Genomic DNA, 16,234 nt, shown 5'->3' with positions numbered 1-16,234 from the left:
CTGCGGGGCAGGGGGGCGGAGCTGGCGGTGGGGGCGTGGCATCTACTGGTTTTCTTTCCCGCGCTGAAGCGGTGCCAAGGAGGTGTGGCAAGAGGGGGATGACCCCATGCTGGGAGGGGATAGGTTTTGGCGGGAGCTGCCGGGGTCAGCAGAAGTCAGCTGACTCACGGAAGTACCATGGAGGGTGCGTCGCGGCTAGGAGGGGTCCTACCCTTGGGGGGGGGGGGGGGGGGGGATACCGGGTTGCTGCTGGAATGGCCTGTAAGGAGCTGGTGTGGGCCGGGGGGGTAGAGGAGAGGCGTTATCGCCATGGGAAACGGGTCGGGTGGGGCGAGCTGGCCTGGGGCGAGCAGTGGATGAGCTATGGCTAGCCGCCGGGGAAGGGGGGCGGGTTGCCCTCTGATCCGGCTGATTACAGACCATGCTCCGCACTCGGTTGATCTGGAGATGGGGGAGGAGCGGGACCAGCGCCCGCTCTGGCGCCTGGATGTGGGGATGCTGATTGATGAGGAGGTGTGCAGGAGGGTCCGGAGAAGTATTGAGGGGTATCTGGATACCAATGACACGGGGGAGGTCCGGGTGGGGATGGTCTGGGAGGCTCTGAAAGCAGTGATCCGGGGGGAGCTGATCTCCATCCGGGCCCATAGGGAAAGGAGAGAGAGGAAGGAGAGGGAGAGACTGGTGGGGGAGCTCCTGGATGTGGACAGGAGATACGCGGAGGCACCGGAGGAAGGGTTGCTGGGGGAACGGCACAGTTTGCAGGCCAAATTTGACTTGTTGACCACCAGAAAGGCGGAGACACAGTGGAGGAGGGCGCAGGGCGCGGTATATGAGTATGGGGAGAAGGCGAGCAGGATGTTGGTGCATCATCTCCATAGGCGAGATGCGGCTAGGGAAATTGGTGGAGTGACGGATGGGGGTGGAACTGTAGTGCAGAAGGGGACAGAAGTAAATGGGGTCTTTAGGGACTTTTACGAGGAACTGTACCGGTCGGAACCTCCGATGGGTAGAGGGGGGATGGAGAGCTTCATGAACAGGCTACGGTTCCCAAGGGTTCAAGAGGAGCTGGTAGAGGGGCTGGGGGCGCCGATAGAGTTGGAGGAGCTAGCCAGGGGGATTGGACAAATGCAGTCAGGTAAGGCCCCGGGGCCGGACGGGTTCCCGGTGGAATTTTATAAAACGTATACGGACCTGGTGGACCCCCTGCTGATGCGAGCCTTCAATGAGGCATGAGAGGGGGGGGCTTTGCCCCCGACGATGTCGCGGGCACTGATCTCTCTGATTCTAAAGCGGGATAAGGACCCCTTGCAGTGTGGATCATACAGGCCTATCTCGCTGTTGACGCCAAGTTGCTGGCGAAGATCCTGGCCACCAGGATAGAGGACTGTGTGCCAGGGGTGATACACGAAGATCAGACAGGATTTGTCAAGGGACGGCAGCTCAACACGAATGTGCGGAGACTGCTAAACGTTATCATGATGCCGGCAGTGGAGGGGGAGGCGGAGATAGTGGTGGCGCTGGACGCAGAGAAAGCGTTTGATAGAGTTGAGTGGGGGTACCTGTGGGAGGTGCTGGAGCGGTTCGGATTTGGGGAGGGATTCATCAAATGGGTGAGGCTGCTCTACGCGGCTCCGATGGCGAGTGTAGTTACAAATGGAAGGAGATCGGAGTACTTTAAGCTCTACTGTGGGACCAGGCAGGGGTGCCCCCTGTCCCCCTTGCTCTTTGCACTGGCGATTGAACCTCTGGCTATGGCATTGAGGGAGTCAGGGAGATGGAGGGGTCTGGTGCGGGGTGGGGAGGAACATCGGGTATCGCTGTATGCGGACGACCTGCTGTTGTATGTGGCGGACCCAGAAGGGGGAATGCCAGGGGTGATGGAGCTGATAGCGGAATTTGGGGGCTTCTCGGGCTATAAGTTAAATTTAGGCAAGAGCGAGGTATTTGTAGTGCACCCGGGAGATCAGGAGGAGGGAATTGGGAGGCTCCCGTTTAAGAGGGCAGTGAAGAGTTTCAGATACCTGGGGGTGCAGGTGGCCAGGAGTTGGGGGACTCTCCATAAGCTTAACTTTACCAGGCTGGTGGAGCAGATGGAGGAGGAATTTAAAAGGTGGGACATGGCGCCGCTATCGTTGACGGGTAGAGTGCAGTCCGTCAAAACGACGGTTCTCCCGAGGTTCTTGTTCCTCTTCCAGTGTTTGCCCATCTTTATCCCTAGGGCCTTTTTTAGAAGGGTGACCAGCAGCATCATGAGCTTTGTTTGGGCGCATTGGACCCCGAGGGTGAAGAGGCTCTTCTTGGAGCGGGGTAGAGATGGGGAGGGGGCTGGCGTTACCCAATCTCTCGGGGTACTACTGGGCGGCCAATGTGTCGATGGTGCGCAAGTGGGTGATGGAGGGGGAGGGGGCAGCATGGAAACGGATGGAGAGGGCGTCCTGTGGAGGTACAAGCCTGGGGGCCTTGGTAACGGCGCCGTAGCTGCTCCCTCCCACGAGGTATACCACGAGTCCAGTGGTGGCGGCTACCCTCAAGATTTGGGGGCAGTGGAGGCGACATAGGGGAGAAGTGGGGGGCTCGATGGAGGCTCCGTTAAGGGGGAACCATAGGTTCGTCCCGGGGAACATTGATGGGGGATTTCAGGGTTGGCACAGAGCGGGCATCAGACAGCTGAGGGACCTGTTTATCGATGGGAGGTTTGCGAGCCTGGGGGAGTTGGAGGAGAAATTTGCGCTCCCCCCAGGAAACATGTTCAGGTATCTGCAGGTAAAGGCATTTGCTAGGCGGCAGGTGGAGGGATTCCCTTCGCTTCCCGCGAGGGGGGTGAGTGACAGGGTGCTTTCGGGGCTCTGGGTCGGAGAGGGGAAGATATCTGATATCTACAAGGTTATGCAGGAGGTGGAGAAGGCGTTAGTAGAGGAGCTGAAAACTAAGTGGGAGAGGGAACTGGGGGAACAGATCGAAGACGGGACATGGGCTGATGCCCTGGAGAGGGTTCATTCTTCCTCCTCGTGTGCGTGGCTTAGCCTCATCCAATTCAAGGTGCTGCACCGGGCCCACATGACTGGGACGAGGATGAGTAGGTTCTTTAGGGGTGAAGACACGTGTGTCAGGTGCTCGGGGAGTCCAGCGAACCATGTCCATATGTTCTGGGCATGCCCGGCACTGGAGGAGTTCTGGAAGGGGGTGGCGAGGACGGTGTCGAGGGTGGTGGGATCCAGGGTCAAGCCAGGATGGGGACTCGCGATTTCTGGGGTTGGGGTGGAGCCGGGAGTGCAGGAGGCGAAAGAGGCCGGTGTGCTGGCCTTTGCGTCCCTAGTAGCCCGGCGAAGGATTTTGCTACAATGGAAGGATGCGAGGCCCCCAAGCGTGGAGACCTGGATCAATGACATGGCGGGTTTTATTAAGCTAGAGAAGGTCAAATTCGCCCTGAGAGGATCGGTACAAGGGTTCTTTAGGCGGTGGCAACCTTTCCTCGACTTTCTGGCTCAACGATAGGGTACTGGGACAGTAGCAGCAGCAACCCGGGGGGGGGGGGGGGGGGGGGGTAGGGTACTGGGACAGTAGCAGCAGCAACCCAGGGGGGGGGGGGGGGGCGGGAGGAGGGGGACAGACGATGACTATGTTTGTGTATTTCATTTTAATTTATTTTTAAGTTCTCTTGTTGGGGCTGGGGGGGTGGGGGGGGGATATGATACATGCGTTGATACGGTCTGGCGGGTGTTACAGTTGTTATGGGTTATTTTGTTCAATTTCATTGTTTGTTGTTATATTTTATATTTTCTGTAAAAAAATTCCAATAAAAATTATGTTTTTAAAAAATAGTTACTCAAATATATGCTCATGGGAAAATTAATCAATTATTTATTGATCTGGGGAGCAACATTTTTTAATTGGAAGAATACATCAGTAATAAATGATTGGGATCAGGAATATTTGTAAATTATTCACTAGTCAGGGTTGGGAGGCTTCATTAATCATTTACAAGTTAGGATCAATAGAATTGTTCAGAAGTCATGACCCCTCTGATTTACATATTTTGGGAGAATTTGTCAATTATTTGCAGTTTAAGGTTTGTAAAGCTCATCAATTATTTACAGATCGGTTTTGCTGAATTCATTACTTTTTGCGAGTCGGATTTGAAGCAGTTCCATCATTTTTGCAAAGAGTCATTGGACTCGAAACGTTAGCTCTTTTCTCTCCCTACAGATGCTGCCAGACCTGCTGAAATAGTCCAGCATTTTCTCTTTCGTTTCGGATTCCAGCATCCGCAGTAATTTGCTTTCATCCATCATTTTTAGTCACAGATTGGCTCTCCATTGTTTTGCAGTATTCATTCATATAGTAAAATGCCCATTGCAAATAGTAATTCCAGATTGTGGTATATTTATATAGCACTGCATATTATATGTCATTTTTACCTTGTATCGCAGCATTTTTTGGGAGGTTTTCTTGCTGATTCACTATACTTAAACAAATGTCAGCTTCAGTGCATCTGAAAGTTTTGAATCCCTCCTTACAAATTCGGAAGACACTGCAGTTGGAATACATTTCCAATGGATACACATCTCTTTTGCACACTAACTGAAGAGTAAGAGGAGCAACAGAGTAATAAGAGTGAGACACCAGAGAAGCCTATTCATTCATAGCACTATTTGTGATGTTGCATTTACACTGGTTTTACGGCAGCTTTTATGTTCTGATGCAAATAACCTTTGATGGAAATTGGGAACTAAGTTTCCGCCAGCATGATCGCAGTGGAAACTGTTTTAAACTTTGGCTAAATCTCTGCATAAATACAACACAGAAAATTGTGGGCCAAAGTGAAGACCTACTTTGCATTGTGAGTGATAACTGGCATATTTGTGAATTTCATTATATTTTCGCAGCATTAACAATCTCAATCCACGAGTGAAGGGTCTGTAATCTATTTGGCCTAATTTTCCCAGAGTATCAACTCTTGGACAGGGTACACAGGAAGAACTATATAAGGTGTGAAAGAAAGGTACTGCAATAATCATGGGTGGCCTTTATCTTCATGAAGATTTGGTGACTCAGATTGGCAAAGATACCCTGGATAATTAGTTCATAGAGTGTACTCAGGACAATTTATTTGAGCAGTACATTCTCGAGCCAACCAGGGAGCAGGCTGTTCTTAACCTGGTCATGGGCAATCAGGCAGGATTAATCAATAATCTCACAGTTTTTTTTAAAATAATTTTTATTGAATTTTTCAAAATACAAACATTTTAACCCCCCCTACCTTTACATTTAAATTATAACAAAACAAAGTCAAACCCCCCTACTTAACAAGAAAAAGAAAAAAATCCCCCCCCCCCCCCTACCCGCGCGTCCCCCCCCCCCCCCGCCGGCGAACCGACAGTCAGACCAACTTATCATTTCTAGCAGCGTCCTCGGGCAGGCCTTGCCCGTGCCACCGCCGCTACCGTACTTCCTTCGTCGTTGTCCCCCCTCCCCCCCCCCCTCCCCCCCCTCCCGCCCTCCCCTCCCCTCCCGGGTTGCTGCTGTCATGGCCTCAGTTTCTATCTCTGATCCAAGAGGTCTAGGAAGGGTTGCCATCGCCTGGAAAACCCCTGCACCGACCCTCTCAGGGCGAATTTGATCCTTTCCAATTGGATGAAGTTTGCCATGTCGTTTAACCAGGTGTTAACACTCGGAGGCCTTTCGTCCCTCCACTGAATCAGGATCCTCCTCCGAGCCACCAAGGACGCAAAGGCTAATATTCCAGCCTCCCTCGCCTCCTGTACCCCCGGTTCCACCCCAACCCCGAAGATCGCAAGTCCCCATCCTGGCTTGACCCTGGACCCCACCACTCTCGACACCGTCCCTGCCACCCCCTTCCAGAACTCCTCCAGTGCCGGACATGCCCAAAACATATGTGCATGATTCGCAGGGCTTCCCGAACATCTAGTACACCTGTCTTCACCCCCGAAAAACCGACTCATCCTTGTCCCCGTCATGTGGGCTCTATGCAGTACCTTAAATTGAATGAGACTTAGTCTCGCACATGACGACGACGAGTTGACCCTCTCCAGGGCGTCTGCCCATGTCCCGTCCTCTATCTGTTCCCCCAGCTCTAACTCCCACTTATCTTTCAGCTCCTCTACTGGTACCTCCTCCACCTCCTGCATAATCTTATAGATGTCCGAGATCTTCCCCTCCCCGACCCAGACCCCTGATAGCACCCTATCACTCACCCCCCTGTCGGGGAGCGCGGGGAACCCCGCTACCTGTCGTCTGGCAAATGCCTTCACTTGGAGGTACCTGAACGTGTTCCCCGGGGGGAGCCCAAATTTCTCCTCCAGCTCTCCCAGGCTCGCAAACCTCCCCTCTATAAACAAGTCCCTCAGTTGTCTAATACCCGCCCTCTGCCAGCTCTGGAATCCCCCTCCTGTGTTTCCCGGCGCAAATCTGTGGTTCCCTCTTAGTGGTGCCCCTATCAGACCTCCCACTTCCCCCCTGTGTCGCCTCCACTGCCCCCAGATCCTGAGGGTGGCCGCCACCACCGGGCTCGTGGTATACCTCGTGGGAGGGAGCGGCCATGGTGCCGTTACCAGTGCCCCTAAGCTTATGTTGCCGCAGGACGCCCTCTCCATGCGCTTCCAGGCTGCCCCCTCCCCTTCCATCATCCACTTTCGTACCATCGATGTATTTGCCGCCCAGTAATATCCTGAAAGGTTGGGTAACGCCAGCCCTCCACTATCCCTACTCCGCTCCAAAAAGACCCTTCTAACTCTCGGGGTGCCATGTGCCCACACATACCCCATGATACTACTCGTTACCTTCTTGAAAAAGGCCCTGGGGAGGAAGATGGGCAGACACTGGAACAAAAACAAGAACCTCGGGAGGACCGTCATTTTAACTGACTGCACCCTCCCTGCCAGCGACAGCGGCACCATGTCCCACCTCCTAAACTCCTCCTCCATCTGTTCCACCAGTCTGGAAAAGTTCAACTTGTGGAGGGTCCCCCAGTTCTTTGCCACCTGCACCCCCAAATACCTAAAACTTTTAACTGCTCTTTTGAAGGGGAGCCTCCCAATTCCCTCCCCTTGGTCTCCCGGGTGTATTACAAAGACCTCACTTTTCCCCAGATTTAATTTATATCCCGAAAAGTCCCCGAACTCCGCTAGTATCCCCATTACCTCCGGCATTCCCCCCTCCGGGTCTGCCACATACAACAACAAATCATCCGCATAGAGCGAGACCCGATGTTCCTCCCCTCCCCTTGTCAGTCCTCTCCACCCCCCTGAACCCCTCAGTGCCATCGCCAACGGCTCGATCGCTAATGCAAAGAGTAAGGGAGATAGGGGACATCCCTGCCTAGTACCTCGATGGAGCCCAAAATATTCTGACCTCCTCCCGTTTGTTACCACACTTGCCATCGGAGCTGAATAGAGCAGTTTTACCCACTTGATAAATCCCTCCCCAAACCCAAACCTTTCCAACGTCTCCCACAAGTATTCCCACTCCACCCTGTCAAATGCCTTCTCCGCGTCCAGCGCTACCACTATCTCCGCCTCCCCTTCCACTGCTGGCATCATAATCACATTTAACAATCTCCGGACATTTGTGTTAAGTTGGCGTCCCTTCACGAACCCCGTCTGGTCTTCATGGACTACCCCTGGCACACAGTCCTCTATCCTGGTTGCCAGGACCTTTGCTAACAGCTTGGCATCTACATTTAAGAGGGAGATAGGCCTGTAGGACCCGCACTGGACCGGGTCCTTGTCCCGCTTCAAAATCAAGGAGATCAGGGCCTGCGACATTGTTGGAGGCAGAACCCCCCCCTCGCGCGCCTCATTGAAGGCTCGCACCAGCACTGGACCCACCAAGTCCACAAATTTCCTGTAAAACTCCACCGGGAACCCATCCGGCCCCGGCGCCTTCCCCGCCTGCATCTGGCCTATCCCTTTAATTAGCTCCTGCAGCTCTATCGGCGCCCCCAACCCTTCCACCAGCTCCTCCTGTACCTTTGGGAACCCCAATTTGTCGAGAAAGTTCTTCATTCCCCCTCTCCTCTTCGGCGGTTCAGACCTATACAATTCCCTATAGAAGTCCCTAAAGACCCTATTCACCTCTTGCCCCTTCTGCACTACATCCCCACCCCTCTCTCTCACTCCCCCAATCTCTCTGGCTGCATCTCGCTTACGAAGCTGGTGTGCCAGCATCCTGCTCGCCTTTTCCCCGTACTCATACGCCGCACCCTGCGCCCTTCTCCACTGCATTTCCGCCTTCCTAGTGGTCAGTAGGTCGAACCTGGCCTGCAAGCTACGCCGCTCCCTTAATAGCCCCTCCTCTGGCGCCGCCGCATATTTCCTATCTACTTCTAGGAGCTCCCCCACCAGCCTCTCCCTTTCCTGCCTCTCCTTCCTCTCTCTGTGTGCCCTTATGGAGATCAGCTCTCCTCTAATCACTGCTTTCAAGGCCTCCCAGACCGTCCCCACCTGCACCTCACCTGTGTCATTCGTACCCAGATAGTTCTCAATGCCCGTTCTCACCCTTCTGCACACCTCTTCGTCCGCCAACAGCCCTACATCCAGGCGCCACAACGGGCGTTGGTCCCGCGCCTCCCCCATGTCCACGTCCACCCAATGTGGTGCATGGTCCGATATCGCAATGGCCGAGTACTCCGTGTCCTGCACTCTCGGTATCAGCCCCCTGTTCAATACGAAAAAATCGATCCTAGAGTACACTCTGTGGACGTGGGAGAAAAAAGAATACTCCCTCGCCCTAGGCCTACCAAATCTCCATGGGTCTACCCCTCCCATCTGCTCCATGAACCCCCTTAACACCTCTGCCGCTGCCGGCCTCCTATTCGTCCTGGAACTCGATCTATCCAGCCCAGGGTCTAACACCGTATTAAAGTCCCCTCCCATGATCAGGCCCCCTGCCTCCAGTCCCGGGATGAGGCCCAGCAGGCGCCTCATGAAACCCGCGTCGTCCCAGTTCGGGGCATACACATTTACCAGTACCACATTCTCCCCCTGCAGCCTACCCCTCACCATCACGTACCTGCCCTCCTTGTCTGCCACCACCTCTGCCGCCACAAACGACACTCTCTTTCCCACCAAAATCGCCACCCCCCGGTTCTTGATATCCAAGCCTGAGTGGAACACCTGTCCCACCCACCCCCTTCTCAGGCGGACCTGATCTGCTACCCTCAAATGAGTCTCCTGCAGCATTGCTACATCAGCCTTCAGTCCCTTCAGGTGTGAGAAGACCCTTGATCTTTTGACCGGCCCATTCAGCCCCCTTACGTTCCACGTGATCAATCGGGTCGCAGAGCGACCCGTCCCTACTCCCTGTCGATTAGCCATGTCTTGTCCCTTGCTCGCCCCGGGTCATCCCTTCTTTTCTGACCCGCTTCCCATATCGATGGCCCCCCCACCCCCACCCCCCCGGCTCTCCCCTTCTCGTCCCTGGTCTTTCTAGCAGCAACCCGGTGTCCCCCCCCCAGTCCCCCCCCCCCTTCCCCCCCCCCCCCCTGGCTAGGACCCCTCCTAGCCGCGATGTACCCCACATCGTACTCCCGAGAGTCAGCTGGTCTCCGCTGACCCGGCTGCTCCTGCCACATTCCGACTCCTCCCGGTTCACCCCATCTGCGCCCGTGAAAGATCCCCTTAAAACCCCCGAGAAAGACCCGCATAATCAACCCGCTCCCCCCCGTCCCGTCTCCCCAACTTAACGATATAAATACAAATACCCAATGGCAACTAAATGCATAAATACTTAACTACATACTTAAATAACAAAATAATTAACTAACTATCAACTAACAGTGTGCCCAACCATCACCCTCCATCAAACAGTATAAATAACCGCAGATAACCATAACCCGAAAAGAAAAAAAGAACAAAAAACCCCCCCAAGCACCCAAAGAAAAAGGGTAAGAGGGGTAAATAACTAAGGGAAATTGGAAACGGGAAAAAACACCCCATAAGAAGCCAACGACCCACAATAGAGATTTCAACAGTACAAATATACAGAAACACCCAACAACTCGAAACCTTCAAAATATTCAGAAAAGTCAACCGTTCGAGAAAAAACACCCCAAACACTCCACGGAACTGTTACCCAGTTCCGACCTGGCCTGAAAAAGAAAAGGGCCACTTGCTCAATCAAGAGTCCCCCGGCGGCTACGACCGCCGGTGCTCCCAGGTTTTAGTTCGTGTCCAACTTTTCCTCTTGTACAAAGGTCCAGGCCTCCTCTGGGGACTCGAAATAATGATGTTGGTCCTTATAGGTGACCCACAAGCGCGCCGGTTGCAACATTCCAAATTTGATCTTTTTCGCGTGTAGCACCGCCTTTGTCCGGTTGTACCGGGCCCGCCGCTTTGCCACCTCCGCACTCCAGTCCTGGTACACCCTTACCGTCGAGTTCTGCCACTTGCTGCTTTTCTCCCTTTTAGCCCACCTCAGGACTTTCTCTCGATCACTTAGCCGCTGGAACCGCACCAGCACCGCCCTCGGGGGCTCGTTTGCCCTAGGCCTCCTGGCCATGACCCGGTATGCCTCTTCCAATTCCAGGGGCGCCGGACCGGCCCCTTCCCCCATCAGGGAGCTCAACATCTCCGCCACATATCCCGGGAGATCCGACCCCTCCAGGCCTTCTTCCAGGCCCAGGATCCTCAAATTTTTCCTCCTCATCCGAGTGTCCAGCTCCTCGAAGCGGCTCTGCCACTTCATGTGGAGTGCCTCGTGCACCTCCACCTTTGCCCCGATGACTGTGGCCTCCTCCTCCCTCGCGGTCATCTCCTGCTGCAGATCTTTAATCGACGCCTCTTGGATCGCCTGGGCTCCCACCAACCTGGTGGCCGTCGCGTTCATGGACTCTAAGAGTTCCACTTTCATCTCCGTGAAAAAACGGAGGAGAGCAGCCTGCTGCTCCTCCGCCCATTTCTTCCACTCCTCCGGTGCACCGCCGGCCGCCATTTTGATTTTCTTCCCCCGCTTTTTTTGGGGAGCTGCTGCCGTTTTTCTTGCCGCTCCACTCCGGGTACCGACCATAAAATCGGTCTAGTTCTCCTCAGGGGACCTTCCCCCACCGGGATTCGTTTTTTCAGCGCCGTTGGGGCCCTCCAATTGGCCCAAAAACACCTTTGTTGCAGGAGCTTCCAAATGTGCGGCTTAGCTAGTCATAGCCGCAACCGGAAGTCTCATAATCTCACAGTTAAGGAGCCTCTATGCAACTGCAATCATAACATGATAGAATTTGACATTCCGTTTGAAGGTGAGAAATGTGGGTCAAAGGAATCAAGGGTTATGGGGATAAGGCGGAAAAGTGGAGTTGAGAATTACATCAGAACAGCCAAGATCTCATTGAACGGCGGAGCAGACTCGATGTGCCAAGTGGCCTACTTCTGCTCACATGTCTTGTGGTCTTATGGTCTTACTAGTGTTTTAAACCTAAATAAATGTAATTATAAGGAAATGAAGGCAGAGTTGGCTGAAGTGAATATGGAAACAAGATTAAAATGTAGGACAGTAGAAATGCAATGGAAGACTTTTCAGGAGATATTTTATTTTGTATATATTTTTATTAGAGTATTTCCATTTTTACACAACAAACCCTCAATCTAGTACAGTACAGCTTAAATGCTTCTGTGTACATGAACACAGAAGAAGAGAGAAGAACACCAATACAGTTGGTTCAGCTTAATCATTAAACTTGGTGACTCTGTTCATACAAGGAAGAACAATGAACGGATAAGCTAGAGGACGGGGGAGACAAGGATAAAGCCACAAAAAAATGTTAAAATGATGCACACCTTTATGTGTAACAAGTTCAAGGCTGTGTTTCATAATTTATGAAAACCTTGTAGGAGCAAATCAGATATTACGGAACCTATAGATTTGAGATAGGAGTCCCATACTTTTCTGAATGCATCCAATTTAGAAAAGGGTACACAAGTTATGAACTCCGTTGGGATACATTCCATAATTTCTTGCCAATGTTGAATTGAAGGATACTTATCACTAATCCAGGAGAAAAGGATATTCTTTTGTGCGGCAAAAGTTAGGCTATTATACATCCTTTTTCCCTTAGTGACAATAATTCTCCTATCTGGGAGCCCCTGAATTAGGAACGAACAAAGGTAGTACTGATTATTTTTTCAATCTCTTTTAGTACGGCAGACAAATAGGATTTAATTTTGATAGAGGACCACACACAGTATATGTAGTCTCCCTCGACTACCTTGCACCTTTGGCACAGCAAGGATATAGAAGGATCAAACCTGTGGCTCAAGCTTGGTGTGATACGCCAACAGTGTAATATTTTGAACTGAGCCTCCTCCGTTCTATTGTAGACTGAAATTTTAATTGGCGTTTTCCCAAATATTACCCCAATTCTCCTCATCAACACTGACTGCGAAGTCCTTTCCCCAAGACCAAAGGGTTTTGAATATACTCACAAAGGATCTAGAACATAAAGTGTCATAAATGCTGCTGATTAATTGCTTAAATTCCATAGAGATCAGGATTTTTCTGCCAGTGAGACGGGGGATCAAAGTGCATAGTTGCCTTACTAAGGATAAAGTCTCTGAGTTGCAGATATTTGAAAAAGGAGTATCTTGGGATATCAAATTGTTTGCATAGCTGCTCAAAAGATGACAAGGAAGCACCACTGAACATGTCTCCCAGTCCACAAATATCTCTACCCTCCAGATATCGAATACATGGTCCATAAGACCTGGGAAATCTGGGTTGCCCTGAATGGGAGAGAGCGGAAGTTAATTTTGATCTCTCTTTCAGCTGACAGACTAATAGGATTTTCGCACTTGACAGACCCAGCCTTGAAATCCCTGTGAAACAACAAGAGTTGCTTAATGTCAAGCCAAATGGAGGAGGGATCCTCTCTCGCCCATTTCCTTATCAATCTGAGATGAGCAGCTAACTGATACATTTTAATATTTGACACTCCTAAGCCCCCCCGCCCTTTTTGAGCCAGGGAGCTGCAGTTTAGTTAATTTCAATCGAGATTTATTTTTGTTCCATATAAATGAACTGGGCATCCCATTGACTTCCTTTAGGACCCGAAAGACAACAAGATTGTCAGCATCTGTAAAGGATGCAACAACCTAGGAAACATATTCATCTTAATCAGCGCTATTCTGCCCAACCATGATATCAGCAAGGAGGACCAACAGTGCAGGTCCTACTTAATAGAAATGAGTAAAGGGGAAAGTTTGCCCCACACAAGCGGTTAATGGAGGGGCAACCATATGTCCAAATAAATGAACCCTCAAGGGAACCACCTAAATGGGAAATTAGCTAAGAGGGAGGTCTCCCCCTAAACCATCCCAATGACATAGCCTCAGACTTTGTAAAATTGATTTTAGAACGTGAGAAAAAGATAAATCTACCCCCACATCAATAATAGCAGGAATAGAAACGTCCGGCTTACATACAAATAACAACACATCAAACGTGTATAGCTTCCCTCCACTGTGTAGCCCAAGAACCAAGGGATCCTGCCTAATTGCCTACGCCAGGGATTCTATCACTATTGCAGTAATGGGGATAACAGGCAACCCTGTTTAGTCCCTCACTGGAGACAAACATTCTCAGTCCTGTAACTGTTGGTAAAAACTGTGGCCAGAATCCTTGTATAAAGCCACTTAACATACTCCCCTCCCAACCCAAACTTCTGCAGCATATAAAATAAATAATTCCATTTAAAAGCTTTCTCTGCATCCAAGGAGATTACCAACCCTTCTAACGCCTATTTTGAAAGACCTGAATGACATTTAATAATCCCCTGACATTGTTACATGAATTTCAGCCCTTTGTGAAGCCAGTATGATCACCCAGATAATCATAGGGAGATTTCCTTCCAGGTGCCGCACCAACACTTGAGGCAACAATTTCAAATCTTCATTCAGGAGGGAATTTGGCCTATAGGATGCGCACTCTTCAGGATTCTTGCCTACCTTTAGAATTAAGGAAATCTTCACTGCCCAGAGTGTCTGCAGCTGCAGACCTGCTTCAAATTGAGGACTATACATGTCAATCAGCGAATCCATGAGCAAGTCTTTAAATTCCTTATAAAATTCATATTCAATAGCATTGGGCCCTGGGGTCTTACCAGATTGAAGCTCCTTCAGGACAAGAGTCATTTCTCCTCTGGAAATGGGAGCACTCAGTACCAACCTTTGGTCCTTGGAGATCGTTGGGAATTTAAGGGAGGAGGAAAAGAATGCACCATAAGTATTAATGCATGCACTGGGTGGCATAGTGGGGCAGTGGTTAGCACTGCTGCCTCAGGACGCAGGTTTGATCCCAGCCCCGGGTCACTGTCCATGTGGAGTTTGCACATTCTCCCCCTGTCTGCATGGGCCTCACCCGCACAACCCAAAGATGTGCAGGGTAGTTGGATTGCCCTTAATTGGGAAAAGATTTTTTAAAATAAATAAAATGAGTAACAATGCATCCATAAACTGGTCTGTTTTATATAAATCAGCATAGAAACCATTAAATGCCTTGTTGATGGCCTCCGTTTTAATCATTCTATATGGCTGCATCACAGCTTGGCATGGCACCTGGTCGGACCAAGACCATAAGAAACTACAGAGAGTCATGAACACTGCCTGCCTCCCATCCATTGCCTCTGTCTACACCTCCCGCTGTCTTGGGAAAGCAGGCAGCATAATCAAAAACCCCTCCCACTCGTGTATTCTCTCTTCCAATCTCTTCCATCGGGCAGAAGATACACAAGTTTGAGAACATGCACCAATTGATTCAAAAATTGCTTCTCCCCGCTGTTAGCAGACTCCTGAATGGCCCTCTTAGGGTCTGAACTGATCTTATGGACTGAACTGACCTTTCTACGTACCTTCTCTACAGTTGTAGCACTATATACTGTATACTTCAACCAATGTCTATGCTTACGTCTTTTCATTATGTATCCTCATGTATTTATCGTATGTTCTATGTTTTCAGTATGGGGCAATCTGCCTGGATTGTACTCAGAACAATTCTTTTCACTGTACCTTGGTACACGAGACAATAAATCTAAGTCTAAATTCTATTACCATTGAATCTAGCACAGAGGGAATCGCCCTCGAGTCAGCACTCTTCCTCATGAGAGAAGCTAGGTACCTACTCAGTTTGTTTCCAAACTTTTGTTTGGCAAACTTTAAACTCCTCTCAGCACATTGATTCGGCAAGGAGTCCAGCGTGATTTGAATTGCATTAATTTATTTCAACAACGGGCAGTTAGAACTCTTGCTATACTCCCCCTCTGGTTCAGCCACTTTTACTTCCAACCAGTGCTGTCGCTCCAGCATTTTATCCCTTTTAATGGCCATATATGAAATGATTAGCCCCTAGCATAACGCTTACGGTTTTCCCACAGGATAGAGGGGCATGCATAAGAGTTGACTTAGTAAAAGAGATAAAATCAGTCTTAAAGTACGAAGTAAAGGTATTATCCCTGAGCAAGTCAATTGTAGTACAACGTTGTTGGAGACCAGAAAAAAAGTGAATTCCTTATCCTTGGGTTGCAATGTTCTCAACGCATCCAAATACCCCACCTCCTCACAAACCAATGCTAGAGCCCTTGCTTGTTGGGTGGGGAGATTTCTGGGAGTTTGTCCACCAAAGAGTTAAGGTGTCAATTGAAGTCCCCTGCAATAAATAAATTCGCCAACACCAAATCAGTAAACCTTTGAAGACTTTATTAACAAAATGAGGGTAATAATTTGGTGGACCGCATATTGATTGATTGATTTATTTATTGTCACATGTACCGAAGTACAGTGAAAGTTTTTTTTCAGCGGCTAAGGGAACATACATTAATTATCAAGATAATTTCCCCATATAAAAGTCCCATGACAATCACATACCTAACCCCCTTGTCCTTCACAGAGCCCTCCATTTTGAAAGGCACATTTTCATTGACTAACACTGTCAATACCACCCTCAGTGAAGAAGGATAAAGCAGAGCATAATTTGCTCCAATTGCCTTAGTTCATTTTTAAAACTTAATTGAAGCCTCTATGCTTCTGTTGCATCACTGCTGAGAAATCTTGGAAGAAAGAGATCTTCTCCCCCTAATAGAGCAAGGCCTCACCACCCGCCATCACTCCCAATACTCTTTGGTGATATCTGAAGTAATGAAAACGAATAATTATGGGCCAGGGATGTTGATTGTCCCTAGGCCTCAAAAACAGGATACAATGTGTCCTTACTAACGTAATAGTTTCGTGTCCAGTTT

This window comes from Scyliorhinus canicula, chromosome 14 (genome assembly GCF_902713615.1).
Source record: "Scyliorhinus canicula chromosome 14, sScyCan1.1, whole genome shotgun sequence".
Classification (NCBI taxonomy): domain Eukaryota; kingdom Metazoa; phylum Chordata; class Chondrichthyes; order Carcharhiniformes; family Scyliorhinidae; genus Scyliorhinus; species Scyliorhinus canicula.
The sequence above is the reverse complement of the archived record's forward strand: the minus strand, read 5'-3'. Positions refer to the sequence as shown.